We start from the raw sequence: 22,907 nt of genomic DNA, 5'->3' as shown, positions 1-22,907 counted from the left end.
TTTATGTGGGTGTTGATGGTTACGACGGAGGAAGAAGAGCAGAGGGACAGTTAGCAAATGTGTGGGTGTTTGTGGTGGTGGTGTGAGGGTGGTGGTGTTGGTGGTTGGGTGGGTGATGGTTAGGGGTGTTGGTGTGGGTGTGGGTGGAGGACGATGGTGATGGTGGTGGGTGGAAGTGATGCTGATGACTATAGGATGAGTCGTTATGGTTGTGATTGTATGGTTGATACTGGTGATGATGTGGTGATGAGAGTTAACACAATGGTCATGCAGTTTGAAAGGTGGTTGTGGTTATGCGGGTGTGGGTGGTGGTGAGAATGGTAGTGGTGTGGGTGGTGGTGGGATGATGGCTGGATGTTGATGTGGTGATGGTGGTGATGATTGTGAGGATGGTGATAGCGATGATGGTTGGTAATGGTGGTTGTGATGATGGAGGATTGTGTGAAGGATGATTAAGACTTGGTGATGAGGGGTGATGACGTTGTGGTGATGGAAGTGATGATAGTAATGCTCATGAAGGGTGGTGAGAAGTGAATGCTGAAGAGAGTAAAAGTGATGGTTGAATTTAGTGATGATTCTGAGTAATGGTGAGGGTGGTGATAGTGATGAAGCAGGTGGTGATGGAGGGTAGTGATGATCCTGTTAAAATAATGATGATATTGAGGGAGATGATGATGATGGTGGTGGTGGTGGTGAGGGAGGTGATCATCATCTTGTGATGTGGTAAAGAAAATTGACGAATATTAGAGAGAGAGAGAGAGAGAGAGAGAGAGAGAGAGAGAGAGAGAGAGAGAGAATGCCCCACAAGAGATAGGAAACATAATCAGACATAAGAACTCTAAAATTCCGCGTTGGTAAAGAATGCGCGTATTTCAGGAACACGGTCGTCGAAAACTCAACCCACCCTGGATGAACTCAGGGATTGTGCAGTAGAACTCTGAAAATATGTGTTGGTGAAGAGAAAGAGGGAGAAAGGGAGTAAAAAATAGAATGAGGGTGTTGTGAGGGAGGACCATCAAATGTCAGGATGGGCCAGGTTCAGAAGCCACAGTCACACTCAGAGAAAACCCAGGATGACAGGTGAGTAGTTCTGCCATGCCCAGCTTTCATCTCAGGGTGAAATGCGAGAACTACAACGCCCATCATCCCGCCCCTACACCCACCACCCACCTCCATCATAGCCCATCCCACCCATCCCTTTCTGTTCATCCCACCCACGCACTTCTGTCCATCCCATTTAACCCTTTCTCCCCATCCCGCCCACCCCTTACTGCTCATTCCACCTGTATGTTTCCTCTAGGTGATTTTAGTGTTCACCACCACCTTTGGCTTTCCTCTCCACGCATTGATCTATCTTGAACTAGCCTGCATCTTGCTATCCTTAATGACCTAGAGCAGCTTGTACAGCACCCTACACAGATCCCTGACCACCTTGGAGAGAGTTCCGGCATACCTGACCTCTTTTTTACAACTAATCCTTCTGCTTCTTCCCTTATTCGTTTCTCTCTATTGGGCTCCTCCGATCACAATCTTATCACCTTAACCTGACTAATCTATCCTGTCACTTTAGTAGAGTACCCTCCGAAGAAGTGATGGCTGTGGTACTTTGGAGCCGCTGATTGGGAGGCCCTCAGGCAGTACTTCTTTGACTTTCCCAGGAATTATTATAGCTTCCATAGCCAAGAGCTCTCTCAGTGTGACTAATGCAAAAATCACTCATATTCTAATGCTTTCCACAACAAGGAGAGGACATAGGCTATAAAAGGTACCGGAGCCAACCCACCCCTGAATCTCATCTCTATTATGTCTCTGCTCGGGATTCATGTTAAATCTGTTCCCCGCTCTGCTAAAAATAATTTCATTCGTACTAAAAGTCGTGAACTGTGCATCTCAAATTCTTTCTGCTCATCAAAAACTCAGTTCTTACATCTATCAACTCGACAAAATCTTCCACAGAGTATCCTTTAATTTTTATCATTATCCAGCTCAGTCCTGCATCATCTTTGAACATATTTGGAGTTTCATTCACTCGGGATTTATCTTGAAAATATCATATTACCTCTTGGGTAAAATCTGCTCCCAAGAGATTAGGTGTATTAAAACGACTCAGTGCCTTCTTTACCCACTACACAGTTGTTGAATTTATACGCCGGTTTATATTTGCCTCTGTGTGTCTCGTTAACTCTCCTCCTCTTACTGGTTCCCTTCAAGCTTTGTCTCTTCAACGCACTGCTGCATCAGTATCTCTTTTCTATAGCTGCTTCAATGGTCACTGCTCCTCTGAACTCTCTGCTTGCATCCTTTCACCACTTCGGCGTGCCTGTAGCACCCGTCTGACAACTAACTCTCTTCCTTTGTCCAGCTCTCTAATGCAAGAGTTAACCGTTACTCGCAGTCCTTCATGTATGCAGCGGGCCTTTGGGTTCAGGCCTTTGGGTTCTGGCCTTTGATTCCTACTTCCTTGCATAAACACACACACACACACACACACACACACACACACACACACACACACACACACACACACACACACACATATATATATATATATATATATATATATACAGTATATATATATATATATATATATATATATATATATATATATATATATATATATATATATATACAGTATATATATATATATATATATATATATATATATATATATATATATATATATATATATATATATATATATAAACTTATACATCAAATAAATCCACCTGTAAACTTTCCTGGAAATATGTAAATTACATCATCGTAATACAAATGTACCTGATTAACAAGACATGTGAGCCTGACTGGATTTGGCTATTCATCGTATGTTAATAAGATCACCACACAAACACACTCATTTCTTCTTCAGCACATAGCAATCTTCACTTGTTCTTAATTTTTCTGTTAGTCAGTGCTGGAGATCTCAGTACGGTAAAAGGTAGAAAGCTGCAGAAGAATTTATTAGAGCTTTTCTGGCTGGGTGTGGGAATTGTCCTTGATATGAATTAAAAGTTTCATATAACACTTCCAGGTACACCCACCCAAAAAAAAATTATCTTTACCTCTGGGTGCGATGAACTCTGAAATGATTTGTAAAAGTGAAACTGTTCAATTGGTACTGGTAGTAGTTCAGAATCCTTGGTCCTTATGTCATATTGTATCACACAACAAGGGTAACCAATATTTTTTTAGTGGGTGTACACTCGTCACAAAGTATCCAAAACACCTAAAAAGACATCATGCATTTTGTATTATATGAATGAAGGATACGAAAAGAGCTCTGTTTGTGTGTATTTGTTAATAATGGCTACAGCACCTTAGACCCGTGCAATATTCATCATCATCATCATCATCATCATCAACAACCTCCTCCTCCTCCTCCTCCTCATCATCATCATCATCATCATCATCATCATCATCATCATCATCATCATCAACCTCCTCCTCCTCCTCCTCCTCCTCCTCCTCCTCAATATCATCATCATCATCATCATCATCATCATCATCATCACCAACTAAACCCATTTTCCAGCCAACACATGGGACGGGAAAGCTCTGACATGTTTTAATAACCAGAAAAGGTCTTTTTAATATAGGCATAGCAAATTTTTCCCTCGTCATTCCCCCATTTGCATACACATGAGAATATCTTTAAACTTGTATCAGGAGTCAGCCGAGATATGACAGAGTGCGGTATGGCTTGAAGGATGAGATGAGGAGGGGAGGTTGCACGGAAATCTAGTGGAGTCTTACCTTAAATGTGAGTAATTCCTTCAGGTTGGATGGAAGGATTTAGGTATAGACCGGATTATAGTCTCTTTGTAATTATCGTACTGTGCTAAAGGAGACCAATGACGTCACTCAGTTGTAACCTCGACCCCTGACCTTGACCTCGATCTATGACCTTGACCCCTGAACTTGACCCCAGACCTTAATCCATGACCTTGATCCCTGACCTTTCCTGCTAACCTTGATCACTGACTTTAACCCGTATCCTTGACCCCTAACTTCGACCCCTCACCTTGACCCCTGACCTTAATTCTTGATCCTGACTCATGACCTTGACCTTTGATCGAATTAGACCACAAGTATTGAGTACCTTCTCCTCCCTCACACAGTGTACGTGCCTGGTTTTGTTCGGATTACGTCAGGCATTCATGATAACGTGGATCCCTGAACTTTGATCTTATCTTGTGACCTTGACCTTTGATTGACCTGCACCAAAGTCTATTCACCTTATCACACACACACACACACACACACACACACACACACACACACACACACACACACACACACACACACACACACACACACAGATAGAGAAATCATACTCTTGTAAATATTCTCATTCCAGGTACGTACGTTGGCGCAAGTTTCATCCAAGGACGAGTAATGATGCTTTGTGTTTGTGAACGATGGTGATCATTGTGAACATGTAGTGTGATGCAGTGTTAGTATATTAAACTGAACTGTAATCACATGTGTGGCATCTAGTACTCAAGGGGATGTTATGGCTTGAGTATGTGAAGGAGTAGAAAACAAGCTGAGAAATGCCAAGGAGTCGTGATGGTTGACGCTGTGGCTAGTAAAGGTTTCCCCAGCTGAATAATATCATCCAGTAATAACCCCAGTAATATACCAAATGCGTCCATATCTGTGTCGTAGGTAATCAAGCAATTCTACCTGGCCCTTAAGACACAAGGTACATGAGAGCAACGCGTGCTTACTTCCATATTCACTCACTTGGAGAAAGATTCTGATGAAAGCCTCCAATACCACTACCAACCAACACACAGCGTCCATCTCCACACCACAGTTCTCCCGTCAGCATAAATAAACATGGTATAATTTTCTCCTGGGCATCTTTTTTTGCTTTGACACAAACTTTAAAAATCATGCACAAAAAACTAATTCGCAAGATTACGTGTAAAAAAAAAAATGGATGTCCAACTCAAAAAATAAAAAGAATCCACTATCAGTTCGAAGGATTTCCTGGGTAAAGAGTGCGGTGTTCTGCATACTCCCTCTACCACTGGATAAAAAAGAAAAAGAAGAAGATAAAACTGAAAAGGAAGAGAGAAAAAAGTTAGATACAGAGAGAAAAATTAAAAAGCTTTCCAGTGGTACAAGAACGTTTTTTATGCAACAGATTATTTGCACGAAAAACACACACTTAATGCTCGGTCTCTCTCTCTCTCTCTCTCTCTCTCTCTCTCTCTCTCTCTCTCTCTGTCGGTAGTCGTACAAAAGAATGCTACCAGTTTTCATTCATGTATAGATTACGAAATGAGAGAACGGTGTTTGTATCTGCCTACCAAGTTTAATAGATAGATGGATAGATAGATAGATAAATAGATAGATAGATAGATAGACAGATAGATGTAGTATATGGTCGACATAAAAGAAGTATTACCAATTTCCAATATTGCACCAACTCTGCATTCTAATTCATGATCTAAACAAACCGATACACTGTTTTGTTTACCATTACGTGCAGTTGCAGAAAAACACGTTGTCCATTCGTGCAGTCAGTACGTGCAGATGCAAGAAAACACGTTGTCCATTCGCGCAATCAGTACGTGCAGATGCATGAATACGCGTTGTCCATTCGTGCAATCTGATTTCGTGTAATCCTAATACTATATAATGGCAGGAATCAGGAGAGATGAACATAAAATACGCCAATTCAACACCACGTATTTTCCTCTCGTATTTATAGATGTCCTTATTAAATACGAGGAAGACGGTGCTACATTCCTTAAGTCTCCCTTTTCCGAGATTTTCCTAAGCTGAGTAAAATCGTCAGCAGGTAGCTTGATAATATACGTCGTTGGTCTGAAAGGGTTAATTAATTTTACCTGCGTCTCAAGGGTGCAGGTGGTACAGGTGCGGTGTGAGAGGATGGGTGGGGAGGATGGGTGGGGTGGATGGAGGATAGGTGGGATGGGTGGAGTGCATGGGTGGGGTGGGTGGAGGATGGGTGAGATGGGTGGAGAGGATGGGTGGGATGGGTGGAGGATAGGTGGGGTGGGTGGAAGTTGGGTGGGATGGGTGGACAGGATGAGAGAGAGACGGGGGAAGTGTGTGTGTGTGTTTTCGTCTGTTCCAGAAAGAGAGAAAGAAAGAAAGAAAGAAAGAAAATAAAGGTATGAGGACGGAGCCGAAATCCACCCAACTTCCAAAACCTCCAATTAGAAAACTTGAGACGAATCGCCGAAACTAGGTCACCGCCGGAAGAGGTCAAGGTCATTTGATTTCGAGTTGTAATTATTATTTTTATTTTTATTTTTTTACGTGCCAAAGATCTATAGCCAACTTTCTTTTTCTTTTCGTGTTTTTTTTCTTTAGACTGGTTGTTTTAAATTGGCCTAAATCCACAGCCGCATGTATTATTTTTTCTGGTTTAGTTATTATTATTATTATTATTATATTATTATTATATTATTATTATTATTATTATTATTATTATTACTATCATCATCTTCATCACCACATCATCATCATCATCATCATCATCAGCAGCAGCAGCAGCACCCTTCAGCATTGTGTACGTATATTACAAAACAGTTGCCCATATCACCACATCAGCACCAGTACCCACCGTCCATACTGAATGCATACTAGGGCTGTCTTATTCAGGATTGGCGATTTATTTATTTTATTTATCTATCTATATCTATCTGTCTGTCCATCCATCTATCTATCTGTCTATCTATCTATCTATATATCTATCCATCCATCTATCTATCTATCTGTCTATCCATCTATTTATCTATCAGTCTGTATCTATCTATCTATCCATCCATCCATCCATCCATCCATCCAACTATCTGTCTTCCTATCTATCTATCTGTCTATTCATCCATCCATCTATCTGCCTGTCGATCTATCTATCCATCTATCTATCCATCTATCTGTCTATCTATCTATCTATCCATCTATTTTTTTTTTTTACATATTGGTGGAGTATGTGGAAGATTAGTAGTCTGTTTTAACGATATTTTAAATTGTTCTATCCCAGTCAGGAATCGAACTCCCGTCCTTTCACACAACAGTCACCCTCTCTTACCACCCCTTGTATAAAATAGGGAAAGGCGTGTAGTTATAGTTCTTAATACGAGGTTCCCTGCTTTATCTATCTATCTGTCTGTCTATTTATCTATCTGTCTATCTATCTATCTGTTTAGCTATATATTCGTTTTCTTATATATTTTTCTACCTATCTGTCTGTCTGTCTGTTTGTCTGTCTGTCTATCTGTCTGTCTATCTATCTGTCTGTCTATCTGTCTATCTATCTATATATCTATTTATCCACATGTATTTTTATTATTCTTCAACCTTTCTGTCTGCTGTCTGTCTGTCTCTCTGTCTGTCTATCTGTCTATCTATCTATCTATCTATTTATTGACTAGGTAGATAATAATAGTAGCAACCCCAGGCTTATCTGAACGTGAACCCAGTGGGCTGCAGGCTGAAGTTGCCCTCCTCCTGCAGTCCACCATCGTCCTTTCGGGGGATAGGGAGGGAGTTGAGGGACGTGTGTATAACCAGGCAGCTCCACCACCCAGTTATATCAGTGCCACCACGTGAAGGCGCCCCTCTCCAGTGCTATGTAAGTAGGTAAGTACCATAAGTAGACAGGTAGGTAGGAAGGTAGGTAGGTACGTAATAGCATCAGTAAGTAGACAGACAGGTAATTAGGTAGGTAAGTAGGTTGGTAAGTAGGTAGGTAGGTAAGTAGGTAGGTAGGTAGGTAGGTAAGTAGGTACAGTATATATGTATGTATGTATGTACATAGGTAGGTAGGTAGATAGGTAGGTAGGTAGGTAAGTAGGTGCGATGTATGTAGGTAGGTAGGTAGGTACGGTATGTATGTACTGTATATGTAGGTAGGTAGGTAAGTAGGTACGATGTAGGTAGGTAGGTAGGAAAGGAGGGGGGGAAAGATATCATTTTACATCATTACCGTCAACTTTCTCGCTCCCAGGCAAGTCACCTCCACACCTCATTTCACGCCGCTCCCCAGCTCATCTCCCCTCAGCTCACCTCTCCCCAGCTCACCTCCCCTCAGCTCACCTCTCCCCAGCTCATCTCACCTCAGCTTACCTCTCCCCAGCTCATCTCACCTCAGCTCACCTCTCCCCAGCACAGCTCACCTCAGCTCACCTCTCCCCAGCACAGCTCACCTCTCTCAGCTCATCTCTCCTCATTATTATATCCCTAGGCTTACTCTTCACCTGTGACGCTCTCTCTCTCTCTCTCTCTCTCTCTCTCTCACACACACACACACACACACACACACACACACACACACACACACACACACACACACACACACACACACACACACACATTCCAAGATACAATAAGCGTATTTACCTACACACGGCCTTATAAAATTACTATGCATTGGGATTATTATTGACGTGGGATTTATGCGGCTGATTAATCCCAGGCATTTGTGTGGATTTCTTTGTGGATTATACTTACCATTTACATAGCTGGATTTAGAGGTGGATTTAGAGGTGTTAATCCCGTCTGTGTGATTGTCTGTTATTTTGTTCTTTCCTCGCCTAGGTGATTTTATTTGATTTAATGTTATCGTTATTATTATTATTATTATTATTATTATTATTATTATTATTATTACTATTGCTGTTATTATTATTATTATTATTATTATTATTATTATTGCTGTTACTATTATTTTTATTGTTACTATTGTTATTATTATTATTATTATTATTATTATTATTCTCTATTCTTCCCTCCGCCACATGATATTATTCGATTTAAGGTGGAACTTTGGCAGTGAAGGGGTTAATGAAGACTGCATCAACCTACACTAATTCGAAAAGTTACTCCTATGCACAGTATAATCGTCGGGTGGTAACCATAGCAGGACATCATCGTGTGGAAAGGGCTGAAAACGTACACAGAAACGAACTTGATGGGAGACAGAGGAGGCGAAGACCGAGAATGATACGGAGTTAAGGCGGAATATTTAACATGAGGGAAGACAGCATGGACGGATTGCGGTTAGAGAGAGATTTACGGATTGCGGTTAGAGAGAGATTTACGGATTGCGGTTAGAGAGAGATTTACGGATTGTGGTTAGAGAGAGATTTACGGATTGTGGTTAGAGAGAGATTTATGGATTGTGGTTAGAGAGAGATTCACGGATTGCGGTTAGAGAGAGATTTATGGATTGCGGTTAGAGAGAGATTTGCGGATTGCGGGTAGAGAGAGATTTACGGATTGCGGGTAGAGAGAGATTTACGGATTGCGGGTAGAGAGAGATTTATGGATTGTGGTTAGAGAGAGATTTATGGATTGTGGTTAGAGAGAGATTTATGGATTGTGGTTAGAGATTTATGGATTGTGGTTAGAGAGAGATTTACGGATTGCGGTTAGAGAGAGATTTACGGATTGTGGTTAGTGAGGGATTTATGGATTGTGGTTAGAGAGAGATTTATGGATTGCGGTTAGAGAGAGATTTATGGATTGTGGTTAGAGAGAGATTTACGGATTGCGGTTAGAGAGAGATTTACGGATTGCGGTTAGAGAGAGATTTACGGATTGTGGTTAGAGAGAGATTTATGGATTGCGGTTAGAGAGAGATTTATGGATTGTGGTTAGAGAGAGATTTATGGATTGTGGTTAGAGAGAGATTTACGGATTGCGGTTAGAGAGAGATTTACGGATTGTGGTTAGAGAGAGATTTATGGATTGTGGTTAGAGAGAGATTTATGGCTGGACTGTGGTTAATGAGAAAGTTTGCGAGAGATTTACAGCTCCCATTCATTAACCTCTAAGTAATTAAAACACCTGCACCGGTTTAAAATATTCCCATGCATGAAAAGAGGTAGAAAAGAAGTATTAGGATTTTAGTGTAATATTTCATCGTATCATTAGGGATTTGCAAAGTGCCAGAAGAGTGTAAGCTAACAGACGTAATTCAGGTATTCAAAGGTAAACACACACACACACACACACACACACACACACACACACACACACACACACACACACACACACACACACACACACACACACACACACACACACACACTATAAATTTCCTGTCTGATTCACTGTGCATCGTTGTTTTGCAAGTTGTTGGTGACTCAGAAGAGAAGGTCGTCAGATACCCACAAACAAAATATATAATGGTCTTGATAATTATTCACAACTTGTTTTTCGGAATAATCGCTCAACCTACGAATCTCTTGTTTTTTTTTTTTTTTTAAATAATATAATCATTATGTATGGCGATACCAGAGCCATTGAGTGTCTGTCTCGAGTTTCAAAAGACATTATATAAAGTTCACGATCAGACTTGGAAGCTAAGTTGCATAGTTTCAGTGGTAGTGTGCTCAGGTGGATCGATAATTGACTTACGTGGCTTAAACATATTCATTACAGATTTAAATCAATCAGACTGGTTGGGCATTACAAGCTGAGTGTCGCAGGGGTTTAGTATTGGGTCCTGTTCATTTTTTTTTTACACTCGAATTAAGTGAGACATGTGTTTCTCCAGGATTGAGGAGGAGGAGGAGGAGGAGACAATGGTATTTAGAGAACGCGTTTTATGGCAACCAGGGGCTTTCGGGAGCACCTGTGAAATGGAAATTTTGATCAGTGGTAGACCTCAACCAGGACCAAGTTTTAGATAAGGTTGGATCCCTGACTTTGATAAGCCCTCCAGTACGGTGCACAGTTCCGCCGTGCTATATTGTAAAGTATGGAAATTTGCTGATGTAACAAACACTGGTATCACAGCGGATACGAAATGAGAGAGGTACCGGTAGACGAGTCACGGAAATCTTAATACAACTTTTAAATTAACCCACACAGAGCAGATGGATATTAGTATTAGTAAATGCAGAGTGCTAACTATTGGCAGCAAAAATGATAGCCATCTGTACTGGGAAGGATATACTACCTGATAATGTAACCCACGAAGGGTACTGTACGTAGTTATGATTGGGAATAAGCAGCTGTTACTATTTTGTCTCTTTAAGCTACTTCTTTGTACGAAATTAAACCTGACATTCCCCTTTCTCTCCTCCCCAGCAAACGCAACCTGCCGTTTCGTCACCCAGACTTCTCCGACGACCAGATTCGACAGCTGACCGACATCGCCCGCTCCTATAAGTCGACCTCCTCAGTGGCCTCTCGTCGCTCCACATCACGCCCTCACTCGGGATGCTCCTCGCCTATCCTCTCACCCACCATCCAGGTCAGTGGGGTCAGGCTGATATTGGTGCATAATCATCTTACACCCACTTCCACCCTATTCACCCCTCACCCCACCCCACCCCGTCCACCCTACTCACCCCTCACCCCATCCCACCATGTCCCACCCCATCCCCATCCAGGTCAGTGGGGTCAGTCTGGTATTAATTTGGTGCATAATCATCTTACGCCCACTTCCACCCTGCTCACCCCTCACCCCACGCAACCCCCACCCAATCCCACCGCAAGATTGAAGGGGAGGAAGGGAGGGAGGAAAGGGAAGGGGAAGGGAGAGGAAGGCAAGATGAAGGGAGGAACAGAGAGACGTGGAGGTGGAAAAAATATGTGGAAAGAGGAAGGAGGAAGCGAAAGGGGAAGGAAAGGGGAAGGAAGGAACAGGGAAAGTACAAGGGGAGAGGGAGAGAAGAGGAGGGTAGAGGGGAGAGTGGGAAGAGGAAAGAGGAGAGGGGGAAGAGAGGGGGAGGGGAGAGAAGTGGGAAAGGGAAACAAAAGCATTTATATCCGACAGTGGGGGTGTCTGTGGAGGGGAAGGGGGGAGGGAAAGGAACGAGGGAGGGAAGGGGGAAGGGGGAGGGAGCAAAGGGTAGGGGAGGGGGGGAAAGGTAAACAGGGGGTGGGGAGGGGGAAGGGAACGAGAGCACCACGATAGTACACCACCACACCACACCACACCACACCACAACAGTACACCACACACACACACACACACACACACACACACACACACACACACACACACACACACACACACACACACTCACTCACAGAGGTCGTTCGTCTTTAAGTGTGTGTGTGTGTGTGTGTGTGTGTGTGTGTGTGTGTTATTATTGTTGTTGTTGATGGGACAGGTTTAATCAGTGAATGTATTGGCAGAGGCGATATTTTGATGATTAAATTGATAGTAAATAAATAAATAAATAATGCAGATCTTCGTTATTAGTTTTTTTTGCGTTGTTTTTCTTGTGGTTTTGGCGTTAGTTTTTTTTTTTTCTGTTAACACTCCCATGATTTCGTCCCCTACCACACACACACACACACACACACACACACACACACACACACACACACACACACACACACACACACACACACACACACACACACACACACACACACACACACACACACACACACACACACACACACAGCAAGAGGTAGCTCCCCTTTAAGTGCGTGGTGTAGGTTCAATGAGAGGTGTTGGTGGTGATAGTGGTAGGTGTGGTGGTGATAGTGGTAGCATTGGTGGTGGTAGTGGAAGGTGGATAATAATGTGCTGTGTACGGATATTAATGTGCTGTGTACGGATATTAATGTGCTGTGTACGGATATTAATGTGTCGTGTACGGATATTAATGTGCTGTGTACGGATATTAATGTGTCGTGTACAGATATTAATGTGTTGTGTACGGATATTAATGTGTCGTGTACGGATATTAATGTGTCGTGTACGGATATTAATGTGTTGTGTATGGATATTAATGTGTTGTGTACGGATATTAATGTGTCGTGTACGGATATTAATGTGTTGTGTATGGATATTAATGTGTTGTGTACGGATATTAATGTGTCGTGTATGGATATTAATGTGTTGTGTACGGATATTAATATGTACGGATATTGTGTCATGTACGGATATAAACATTTTGGCATTTGTTACAGCGGCTGCGGACGGAGGGGTTTCCGCCGCTGGCCCGGTGTGGCTCTGACCCGCTGCTACACGGGTCACCGCCCCAGAATGCCATGAACACGGGGTCCCTGCCCTGTGATATGATGCCCCCCGCCACCACCTCACCCTCACCCACCGCCCCACCCACACACCACCACCACCACCGGCAGCGCAGGCCCAGGGACACCTCGCCTAGGGGTGAGTGACGCCTAAAAAGTTTGTAGCATGTAGGGGAGCTGTTGAGCCTCGGGGAGTGGTGTGCCTACTCTAGACACAGAATTGGAGTAAAAAAGAAAGAGAGAGAGAGAGAGAGAGAGAGAGAGGGGGGGAACCATAAAGTTTGTGTGTCAGGTAGGAACATTATTATGCCTCTTTCTGGTTTATGCCCAGCGTCAGATATCTGTCTGTCAATTTGTTTACATCTATCTCTATCTATCTACTTATCTGTCTGTCTGCATCTACTTGTCTATCTGTCCATCTATCTATCTATCTATCTATCTGTGTACCTATCTATCCAGATAAGTGACATTTGAAGTTGTACGTTACGTAGGAGAGCTGCGTGGCTCACATGAGGGCTACGAGGATTCAAGGAACGCACTATTGAATCTATGCCCCAGAGCCAAACACATAAGATATAAAAATGATATATGAAGGAGTGCGGCGTGTAGGAGGATTGCTGGAAGTAAGGGAACGGGCTATCTAGTCAGTGCTCAGAGTCAAACACATAATTATAAAGGAAACACTACCACTACTGCCACCATCAGCATACCCTATACCTTTCCCTCATCCCTCACCTCTTCCTCCATACCCCACCTTCCTCACCTCTTCCTACATACCCCACCTTCCTCACCTCTTCCCCCATACCCCACCTTCCTCACCTCCTCCTCCATACCCCACCTTCCTCACCTCTTCATACCCCACCTTCCTCACCTCTTCCTCCATACCCCACCTTCCTCACCTCTTCATACCCCACCTTCCTCACCTCTTCCTACATACCCCACCTTCCTCACCTCTTCCTACATACCCCACCTTCCTCACCTCCTCCTCCATACCCCACCTTCCTCACCTCTTCATACCCCACCTTCCTCACCTCTTCCTTCATATCTCGCCTCTTAGCTTTCCTTCATTCTTTTTTTCCTTATTCATTTCTTTATTCTTTCTGCCCTTCTCTTTCTACCTACATCCTTGGTACATACTCTCGTGGGGTAAGGAGGCTCCCTAACACATCCTCCCTAGCGATTTATTTTTGGATATGACTGGTTAATATCATTTTGTACGTTATTTATGCAAAGTATGGCGATATTTGAAGGATTTATATAACACAAGAGGACAGTAAGGTGTAAAAATAAAAATAAATCGCTTAGGAAAAGGTGTTAGGGAGCTTCCATACCTGCATCTGCCTGTATTCCCTCTCAGATTTTCCCTCCTTCTCCCTTCTTACCTGCCTCACTGCCTCAACTCGTCTCCTTTTCTGTATAACGCTCTCATCATCATCATCATCATCATCACCACTATCATCATCGTCATCGTCATCATCATCATCATCATCATCATCATCATCATCATCATCATCATCACCATCATCATCGTCATCATCATCATCATCATCATCATCATCATCATCATCATCATCATCATCACCACCACCACCACCACCACCACCACCACCACCACCACCACCACCACCATCATCATCATCATTATACATGCGGTAAACTCAGGGATCGTCATTCTGTTTCATAGTTCTTTAAATATTGCCCAAAATAGCAATACGGGACAATAATGGTCTCGGAAATTGGCCGCTTTTAGATCAGTGGCCGTTATAATATCGTTCCTTTGGTGTTTAAATAATTACCGGTATGTTCCAGTCAAATCCTCAACATTCAAAATATCCATGTAGACCTCAAAATCATCATCCTACGTGTCATAGTGTTTTTATTATTATTATTATTATTATTATTTATTATTATTATTATTATTATTAAGAGAAACTATTAATGACGGCTATATTGTGAAATGGTGCAATGTCTACCCAATATAATTTTTCAGCATTTTTCTCCTTCACACAATCAAACAGAGAATCCCTTTGCACATACATATTCTGTCTATCTATAGCCAGACGCCTAATTCCGTAAGGGGCGGTCATTTGTCTTTGAGTTAGTTGTTTTACGGGGAGGGGCACTAACCCTCCGCCAACCCACTTGCTGACACGTAGGGAACACTTATGAGTTGGTTATATGGTTACCACCCAGCGTTGTAAATGGTTTCATGGCTTAGTGGAAACCATTTGGCTTGTCACTCAGTGTAAAGCCGCCTGAAAAGGAAGAGGAGTAATAAAAAGTGACAGGTAAGATGGGAGAAATAGGAAAAGGGGGGACAGACACAGAAAAAGAGCGATAGAGGTGAAGGAAGAATTACGCAACACTTCATCGAGTGAGTGGATGATGGTCGCCACCACCTACAACCACATATAGTCTACAGAACCATATAAGCTGGCTCATAAACTAATACCTGTGTACTATACTCTTTTTACTCTAACTTGTCCCAAAATTTCCATCTCTCCTTAAATGTTGAGTTGCAACAATAGCTGAACACTAGAATATGGTGCTAGTTACGAAGAAGTGCTATGGACAGGGCGTAGAGTGGCTGCATTGTCCTTTTCTGCCACTGAACTACGTGAAATAAGCAGCAAAAGGACGAAAATGTTGGCCGTGTGGGAGAAAAAAGAGCGTAATACATCTGGTGTCAGTATTATGATTATAGAGGAAAGATGGCGAGCCACAGTTCAAACACACACCCTCATCTTCTTTGCAGTAGGTCTTCTCAGCATCACTCGATCCAAATTAGTCGCAAAAATAATGCCTGGTTGATCCAAGTGGCAGTTCCTGACCATTTCTGCATCACCGAGTTTATTGGTAGCTTCTTTCTCTCTCACAAAAAAAAAGAAAGAAAAAGAAAAAGGTTGATAGTGAAGAATTTGTTGTCATTGTGCAGCGGCGGCCATGTTTACCCCCGCGATCGAGTGCCAAGATTTACGACCCGCTCCTAAAAATTTGAGACAGATTTCCGCCATTTTGTAACCTTATGATGAATCCCTACTGTTTATAGTAACGGACCCAGGCGTTCATTTGGATATATGGTTACCACCCAGCGTAGTAAATAGTTATCTAGGCTACAAGAATCTGTTTTTCACTTATTGTAGAGTTACCAGAAGACAACACTACATCAAGTGAGTGGATGGTGGGTGCCCGTCTTCCACACTCAGAGGAAAAAAATCGCCTGACGTTAGCTGAAATAGAATACTGGAGTTGTCCCGAACATGAGAGGGTTGATAGCAAAAGGGAACGTTACAAAAGGCGACCTGATTGGGAGGACCTTGCTTGTTTAAAATTCCCGCCCTGGTTTTGACAGGTGACAAGGAGGTAGGGCTGAGAAAAGCGCGTGACGTCATATAGAGGAATTATTATTATTATTATTATTATTATTATTATTATTATATTATTATTGTTATTATTATTATTATTATTATTATGGAGGGCTTATGTGTAGCCTCCATCAACACGGCATAAATTGAACTAGATAAAAAGGGCTCGAAATAACAGCGTAAGTTCAGTTGTCTATTCGTAACTATTTTCTTTTTCTTTTTTTGCCGGATGAACAAGAGACATGCTAAGTTCCTGCCTTCTTACCACATCCATCCTCGAAAAAAAAAAAGTTACGAGGGGAAATAAGCGTTCGTAAGTTTGCTCTGGTCGCCACCCAGTGCGAGAGAGAATGGAGTTTGGGGAGCGAGCACTTAAAAAAACAAATGAACAATGCGGACAAAAGGAATATAGATTGAATACTAAATCAGGCCTGGCTCTCCTGATGCTGTGTGTGGAGTGGAGGGTGGAGGGTGAAGGGTGGAGTGTGAGGGGCGGAGTATGAGGTATGGAATGTGGAGGCTGGGGTATGAGGGGCTGGGAGTAGGAGGTGGAGTTAGGGATGAATGAGGAATGGAGATGGTGGAAGTGAAAGGGAAGAAGTGGTTCGGGTGAATGCAGGAAATGAGCTGAGATGAAAAGGAAGAGGGAATATATTAATAGCATGAGGTGTGGAGAGAGAGAGAGAGAGAGAGAGAGAGAGAGAGAGAGAGAGAGAGAGAGAGAAGGGGGTAAATAAATAGTTAAAATCATTATCATCATCATCATCCATAACTATTTTCCCACCTAGAAATGGGGTGAGGTAGGATTCAGAAACAGGAAGAGAGAAACAACAGAAGTAGGGGAACTAACCATAACGTGCTCGTTAAAAGGGGCCACCTGATCATTCACACGTCATTCAAGCACCCAAAATTTGAAGACAAATAATTGTAAACGTCTTTTAAAATACAATGTTTAGCCGAGAGATACAACGGTGTAGGAATAACTGTTGGGAAAAGAGTAAAATGTTATGAAAAAGGAAAAATGTTAATTACTGGAATAGAAATAAGGGCAGGTAATAAAGACTGCAATTAAAAACCAATAAATGGGGATGGGGTGAGCGGAGAGGTAATTGAAACAGTTCGCTGGTGCACAGAGTAGGAATGTGATGCGTGAAATTGTGCCAGTGGGAGAGGTGAAGAGAGGCGTGAAAGGCAGCAGGTGTTGATGAGGTATGTGCAGAGATGAAATACAGCGGAGAGTGCTGCGAATACGAAGGCAGCAGGTGTTGATGAGGTGTATGCAGAGGTCATGTAGTGTAGTGGAGAGAGGGAATGCAGAGGGTGTTCACCGTGTTGATGATGCATGCCAGTAGAAGTGATGAAACTGATGGATGAAGAATGGAGGTTCACTTGACAATGGTCGCCTCCCATTACCTTGGCGTAATAGCTCTCTTCCCGATGTATTATAGACCGCAATTTGTGTGGATCATTTGGCCTGTGAAATGGAGCTGGGAATTTGAAAGGTTTTAATAATAGTACAAGAGAATGTGTGGCCCATTTTGTTGGAGGCTTTGTTGATGGGTAAATCTGATGTGTTTTCCTTTTTCTATATCTGGATCTCGCCCTCTCTACGTGCTCGTGGAAAATAAGGTCAGGGTGAGGATGTGGATGATCAGATGGAGGGAAGTGTGCTAATATGGAGAACAGGAAGACGGTAGGTACTGGTGGAATAAATGAGGAAGAGATTAAACCTAGTGGAGGGAATGGAATGAACTTTTTGCGGGACTTATGTGAGGTGTTTCCATGAAGAAGGATTGAGAAGCAGGTGCAAAAATATTCAGATAAGGATTATGTACCGCAGCCTATGTGTGACATGTGGCATTGTATAGCGTGCGCGCGCGCACACACACACACACACACACACACACACACACACACACACACACACACACACACACACACACACACACACACACACACACACACACACACACACACACACACACACACACACACACACACACACACACACACACACACACACACACACACACACACACACACACACACACACACACACACACACACACACACACACACACACACACACACACACACACACACACACACACACACACACACACACACACACACACACACACACACACACACACACACACACACACACACACACACACACACACACACACACACACACACACACACTGTAAAGTAACTTCATCTTGGATCTGCCCTTCCCTCTCGAATCTGTCCCTCTCTCTCAGATTCTATGAGAATCGAAGAATAGGAATGGACTGATGTCTTTGATGGGAGAGTACGTCTGTTCATAGTGGTTCATTCTTCTCACTGATTTGATGCTCTTCCTCCCAGCTTGCCTCTCCTCTCTCTCTGCTTTACCTTTTCCATTCACAGATTCTGATGGTGGCATTGTAGAAGTTATATATGGTGTTGGAATAACACACGCATTGGGACAGGAGAGGATGTCGAACCAGATATGTCTCTTCCTTTCTCAAATCTACCTCTTCTTCTCACAGGCTGCTCACTTTCTCTCACAGATTCTGGAGGGGCATCATAGAAGGTGTTAGAGGAGTCTGAACAGCATTCAGACTGAGACTTCAGAATTCTGTACTGTATGTTTAGCATTGGTAGAGTAACAGACCTTGGCACGATGTCCAGAAACGGCTGGCCTGCTACTTGTTCTCTCATGTTCCCCTCCTTCTTTCAGTAAGCTTCTCTTACCCACAGATGTATCCCTTCTCCTACCAGTTTTCCTCTCTTCTCTCGGACATACCCCTCCCTCACAAATTCTGAAGGAGGCATTGTATGTGACAATGATGTTGAGACTGGCTTCAGACTGCGATGAGGTACTGTGGTAACATGTAGCCAGATTTGTCCGTCCGTTTCATATATCTAATTCTCCCTCTCACAGATACTGGAGGGGGTATTGTAGAAGGTGTCAGGAGTGTTGGGATAGCTTATGGACAGGGGCGTGAGAGTACATCGAGTGGTGGTGGCAGTGGTGGACATCGGGGCAGTGACCGGGAGCTGCTGGGTCTGCTAATGAACAGATTGGTGACCATGGAGGCACAACTTTCACATGCCAGGCAAGCTCTGAGGCAGCGAGACTTCCACATCGCTGTGCTGGAGGAGAAGCTAAGGTGAGATAGAATAAGAAATGTCTGGTGATTTGTTGGTTTAAAGGCCTTGGTAGTGTAGCAGTGTAAGGCACTGCTTCATATACTGGTGCATTAAATTTTGGGGGCGGTGAATGAAGGATGAATGAAATAATGAGGGTAACTAAAATATTAAGATTTTTCCTCATTTTTAAAACTGGTAAATGTAAAAGTTTAAGTTAGGTGTCAGATGTGTAGACCAGCTTTTAGACTGCCAGTGTCAGTAAGACAGGGTGGAAGTGAGGTTAGCAGGGGAGCTAAAGATAAAAATGGTAGATTACTAGTGGAGAAGGGAGAGAAATTGAGCAGATGGAGAGAACACTTCAAGGAATTGTTGAACATAGAGGATGGAAGTAATGCGAGTATAAGTGGCTGGGGAATGGCTGGGAGGAGGAGGGAGGTGAGAAGACAGGAAGAAATCAGTAGGATAGAAGTTGTGGAAGCAATGAAGAAAGTTAAATTGGGGAAAGCCCCAGGAATTGATGGAGTGTGTGGTGAAATCCTGAAGCATGGGGGAGAGATAGTAGTAGAATGAATGTGGAAGATGTGCAGATTGGCCTGGGAGGAAGGTAGAGTCCCGGAGGATTGGAAGTCAGGTATAATTATTCCCTTGTACAAAGGAAAAGGGGAAAAAGAAGTGTGTGGTAATCATAGGGGCATTTGTCTTCTTAGTATAATAGGAAAAGTGTATGGTAGGATACTTATTGACAGAGTTAGAGAAAGAACAGAGGAATTAGTTGGAGAAGAACAGGGAGGCTTTAGGAAGGGAAGAGGTTGTGTAGATCAGATATTCATTCTTAGATCTTTAGTGGAAAAGTTTCTAGAGAAGGGAAAGAAGTTGTATGCGGCTTTCATGGATTTGGAGAAAGCATATGATGGGGTGGGTAGACAAGGATTGTGGAAAGTATTAAGAATATATGGAGTAGATGGGAAGTTGTTGAATGCTGTGAAGAGTATGTATGATGGTGCTAAGGCTGCAGTGCGTGTGGGTGGTGAACTAAGTGAATTTTTCTCTTTGAAGGTTGGGTTGAAACAGGGATGTGTCATGTCTCCATGGTTGTTCAATCTGTACATGGATGGGGTAATAAAAGAGGTACAGGGTAGGGTAGTGGATGTTGGAGTGGCCCTGGTGAGAGAGGATAGTGTTTGGAAACTCCTTGTGCTGTTGTTTGCAGATGATACTGTGTTGTTGAGTGAAGATGAAGGGGAGCTGCAAGGCTTGGTGGATGAGTTTGGGAGAGAGTGTAAGAAACAGAATCTAAAGGTGAATGTAGGGAAGAGTAAAGTGATAGTCTTTGAGAGAGGTGAAGTCAGTGAATGTACAGTGAGGTTGGATGGCAAGGAATTGGAAAATGTGAGTACGTTTAAGTACTTGGGTATTGTGATGAGTAAGGATGGAGGTTTGGAGGGTGAAGTGCTTGAAAGGTACAGTAGGGAAGAAAGGTTGCTGGTTCTTTGAAAGCAGTGATAAGAAACAGGGAAGTGAGCATGGAAGTGAAAAAGTTACTACATGACAGTATTGTGATACCAACTCTAACGTATGGAAGTGAAGCTTGGACGTTGTTGGAAGGACACAAGCCAAGAGTGAGAGCAGTGGAAATGAGTTATTTAAGAGGAGCCTGTGGAGTCACATGGAGAGACAGGCTGACGAATGAGGATATAATGGAGCGTTGTGGTGTGGATGTGGATGTGATAGGAAGCGTTATGAGGAACACACTGAGGTGGTTTGGCCATGAGGAGAGGAGGGAGGGTGAGAGACTGACGAAGAGAGTGTATGTGAGTGAGGTGGAGGGGGGAAGAGGGAGGGGGAGGCCGAGGATGAGATGGAGGGATGGGGTGGAGAGGTATATGAGAGAGGGGTGTGTGAGTTGGGAGCAGGGCACTGGCGGGGGACAGGGCGACGTGGAGGCGATTTGTTTGTGGCCACCCCAAACAGGATTGAGGCGTCTGGCAATAGATAGATAGATAGACTTACATTCTTGATAACACCAGATAATTATATTCTCCATTAGGTAGCCTTTCTGATGTCCAGCGGTTATTATGTAAAAAATTATAATGTCAGTAGATGCATTTACTCAGGCTGACATCATGCAGTTGTACTCATCACAGGTATACCTCCTTGATATGTGAAGGTTAACTTGTATGAGTGAGAACTGATCATTTTAGACAGTTGTTGTATTATCATATTCATTCTTCAGGGTCATTAGTGATTACCTTATGTAATTATTAACCCAGTAATCCTTTGTCACGGCAAGAATAACTGCCATCATGAAAATATACAGTAGTCGTAGGGTTTGTAGATGAAAACTGCATAATAAGTGTGGTAGACGAGCTTTGTGTGTGTTCTGTCAGTTGGCTGTTGGGTCTTGTACTGACAAGAGCAAAGTAGTAGTAGTAGTAGTTGTTCCCTAGGCAGTCTGGCCGAACAGCCCCGTGTCCCTAAGGAAGGCCATGGCCGAGACCAGGCTTTCCTACAGAGCTCTCAAGGAGTGTATGTTGTGTTGTTGGCATAGGTGATTGTGTGCAATGCAGTCTTCCATAATGTGCTTAATAGTATGGGGTGCTGTGTTGCATTCTGGACATGCATCAGCGACAGACAAGAGCAAAGTTATTTTCTGTAGTAGTACTGGAAACAGTGGATTACAAAAGTTAATTCAAGATGTGAATATTTTCATTGGTATTCTCTTATGTGCAAATAATGCTGGCTTTTCTTTGTGCTCTGAAATGTGATAGTTGACTACAGCACAAAATTCTCCTACTTGCTGGAGATTGGATGGTTAAGTGGGAGAGTCTTTAAAAGTACTGTTTGAGAAATTAGTTGTCCATGTTTTTGTAACAAAAAAAAAAAGGTGAACTGAAAGCAGTACATTGTACTGTAACAACACTGGCTGGCACATTAGTTCCATTGCAGATGTTTTTTTATATCACATAGACCAGGTAACTTTGTCACTTCAGGGGAAGGGAAGTAGCATTTTTTTATGTTTTTGGGAAAATACAAGCATTGAAAGTGGAGATTCCATATGGCATGGAAATGTCAGAGTGACTGTGTAACTCCCAGTCCAAAAACGGAAGACAGAGGGTGATGTACAGTAATAGCTTATGAATTTGACCTGTGTCTCACTATGGTAAATATAACCTCTAATGACTCCATTTGGCTCTTAGGCTGTACATGAAGGCTGAGGAGGATGCAGTGGGGAGCAAGACAGGCTTTCTAGATAAGTTGAAGGATTCCCGCATGGCATCAGTTGAGGAGAAGTGTCTTAAGCTGGAGAGGCAGGTTATGGAGATGGAGGTAAGTAGAAAAAGTTGCAGGAATGAGGGAACCAGGATAGAGATGGAGGAAAGTACAGTGAGAAAGATGGAAATGAGGAAAATGAAGAAG

The 22,907-nt window shown here is 42.9% G+C and overlaps 1 pseudogene; it reads left to right on the top strand.

Moving 5' to 3' along the window:
• Positions 1-22,907, top strand: part of LOC145400808 (uncharacterized) — a 95,021-nt pseudogene that overhangs the window by 66,432 nt on the left and 5,682 nt on the right.

Source organism: Coenobita brevimanus, chromosome 53 (assembly GCF_032717465.1).
Source record: "Coenobita brevimanus isolate Jiangsu-jjx chromosome 53, ASM3271746v2, whole genome shotgun sequence".
In the NCBI taxonomy this organism is placed as follows: Eukaryota; Metazoa; Arthropoda; class Malacostraca; order Decapoda; family Coenobitidae; genus Coenobita; species Coenobita brevimanus.
The sequence above is the reverse complement of the archived record's forward strand: the minus strand, read 5'-3'. Positions and strand labels throughout refer to the sequence as shown.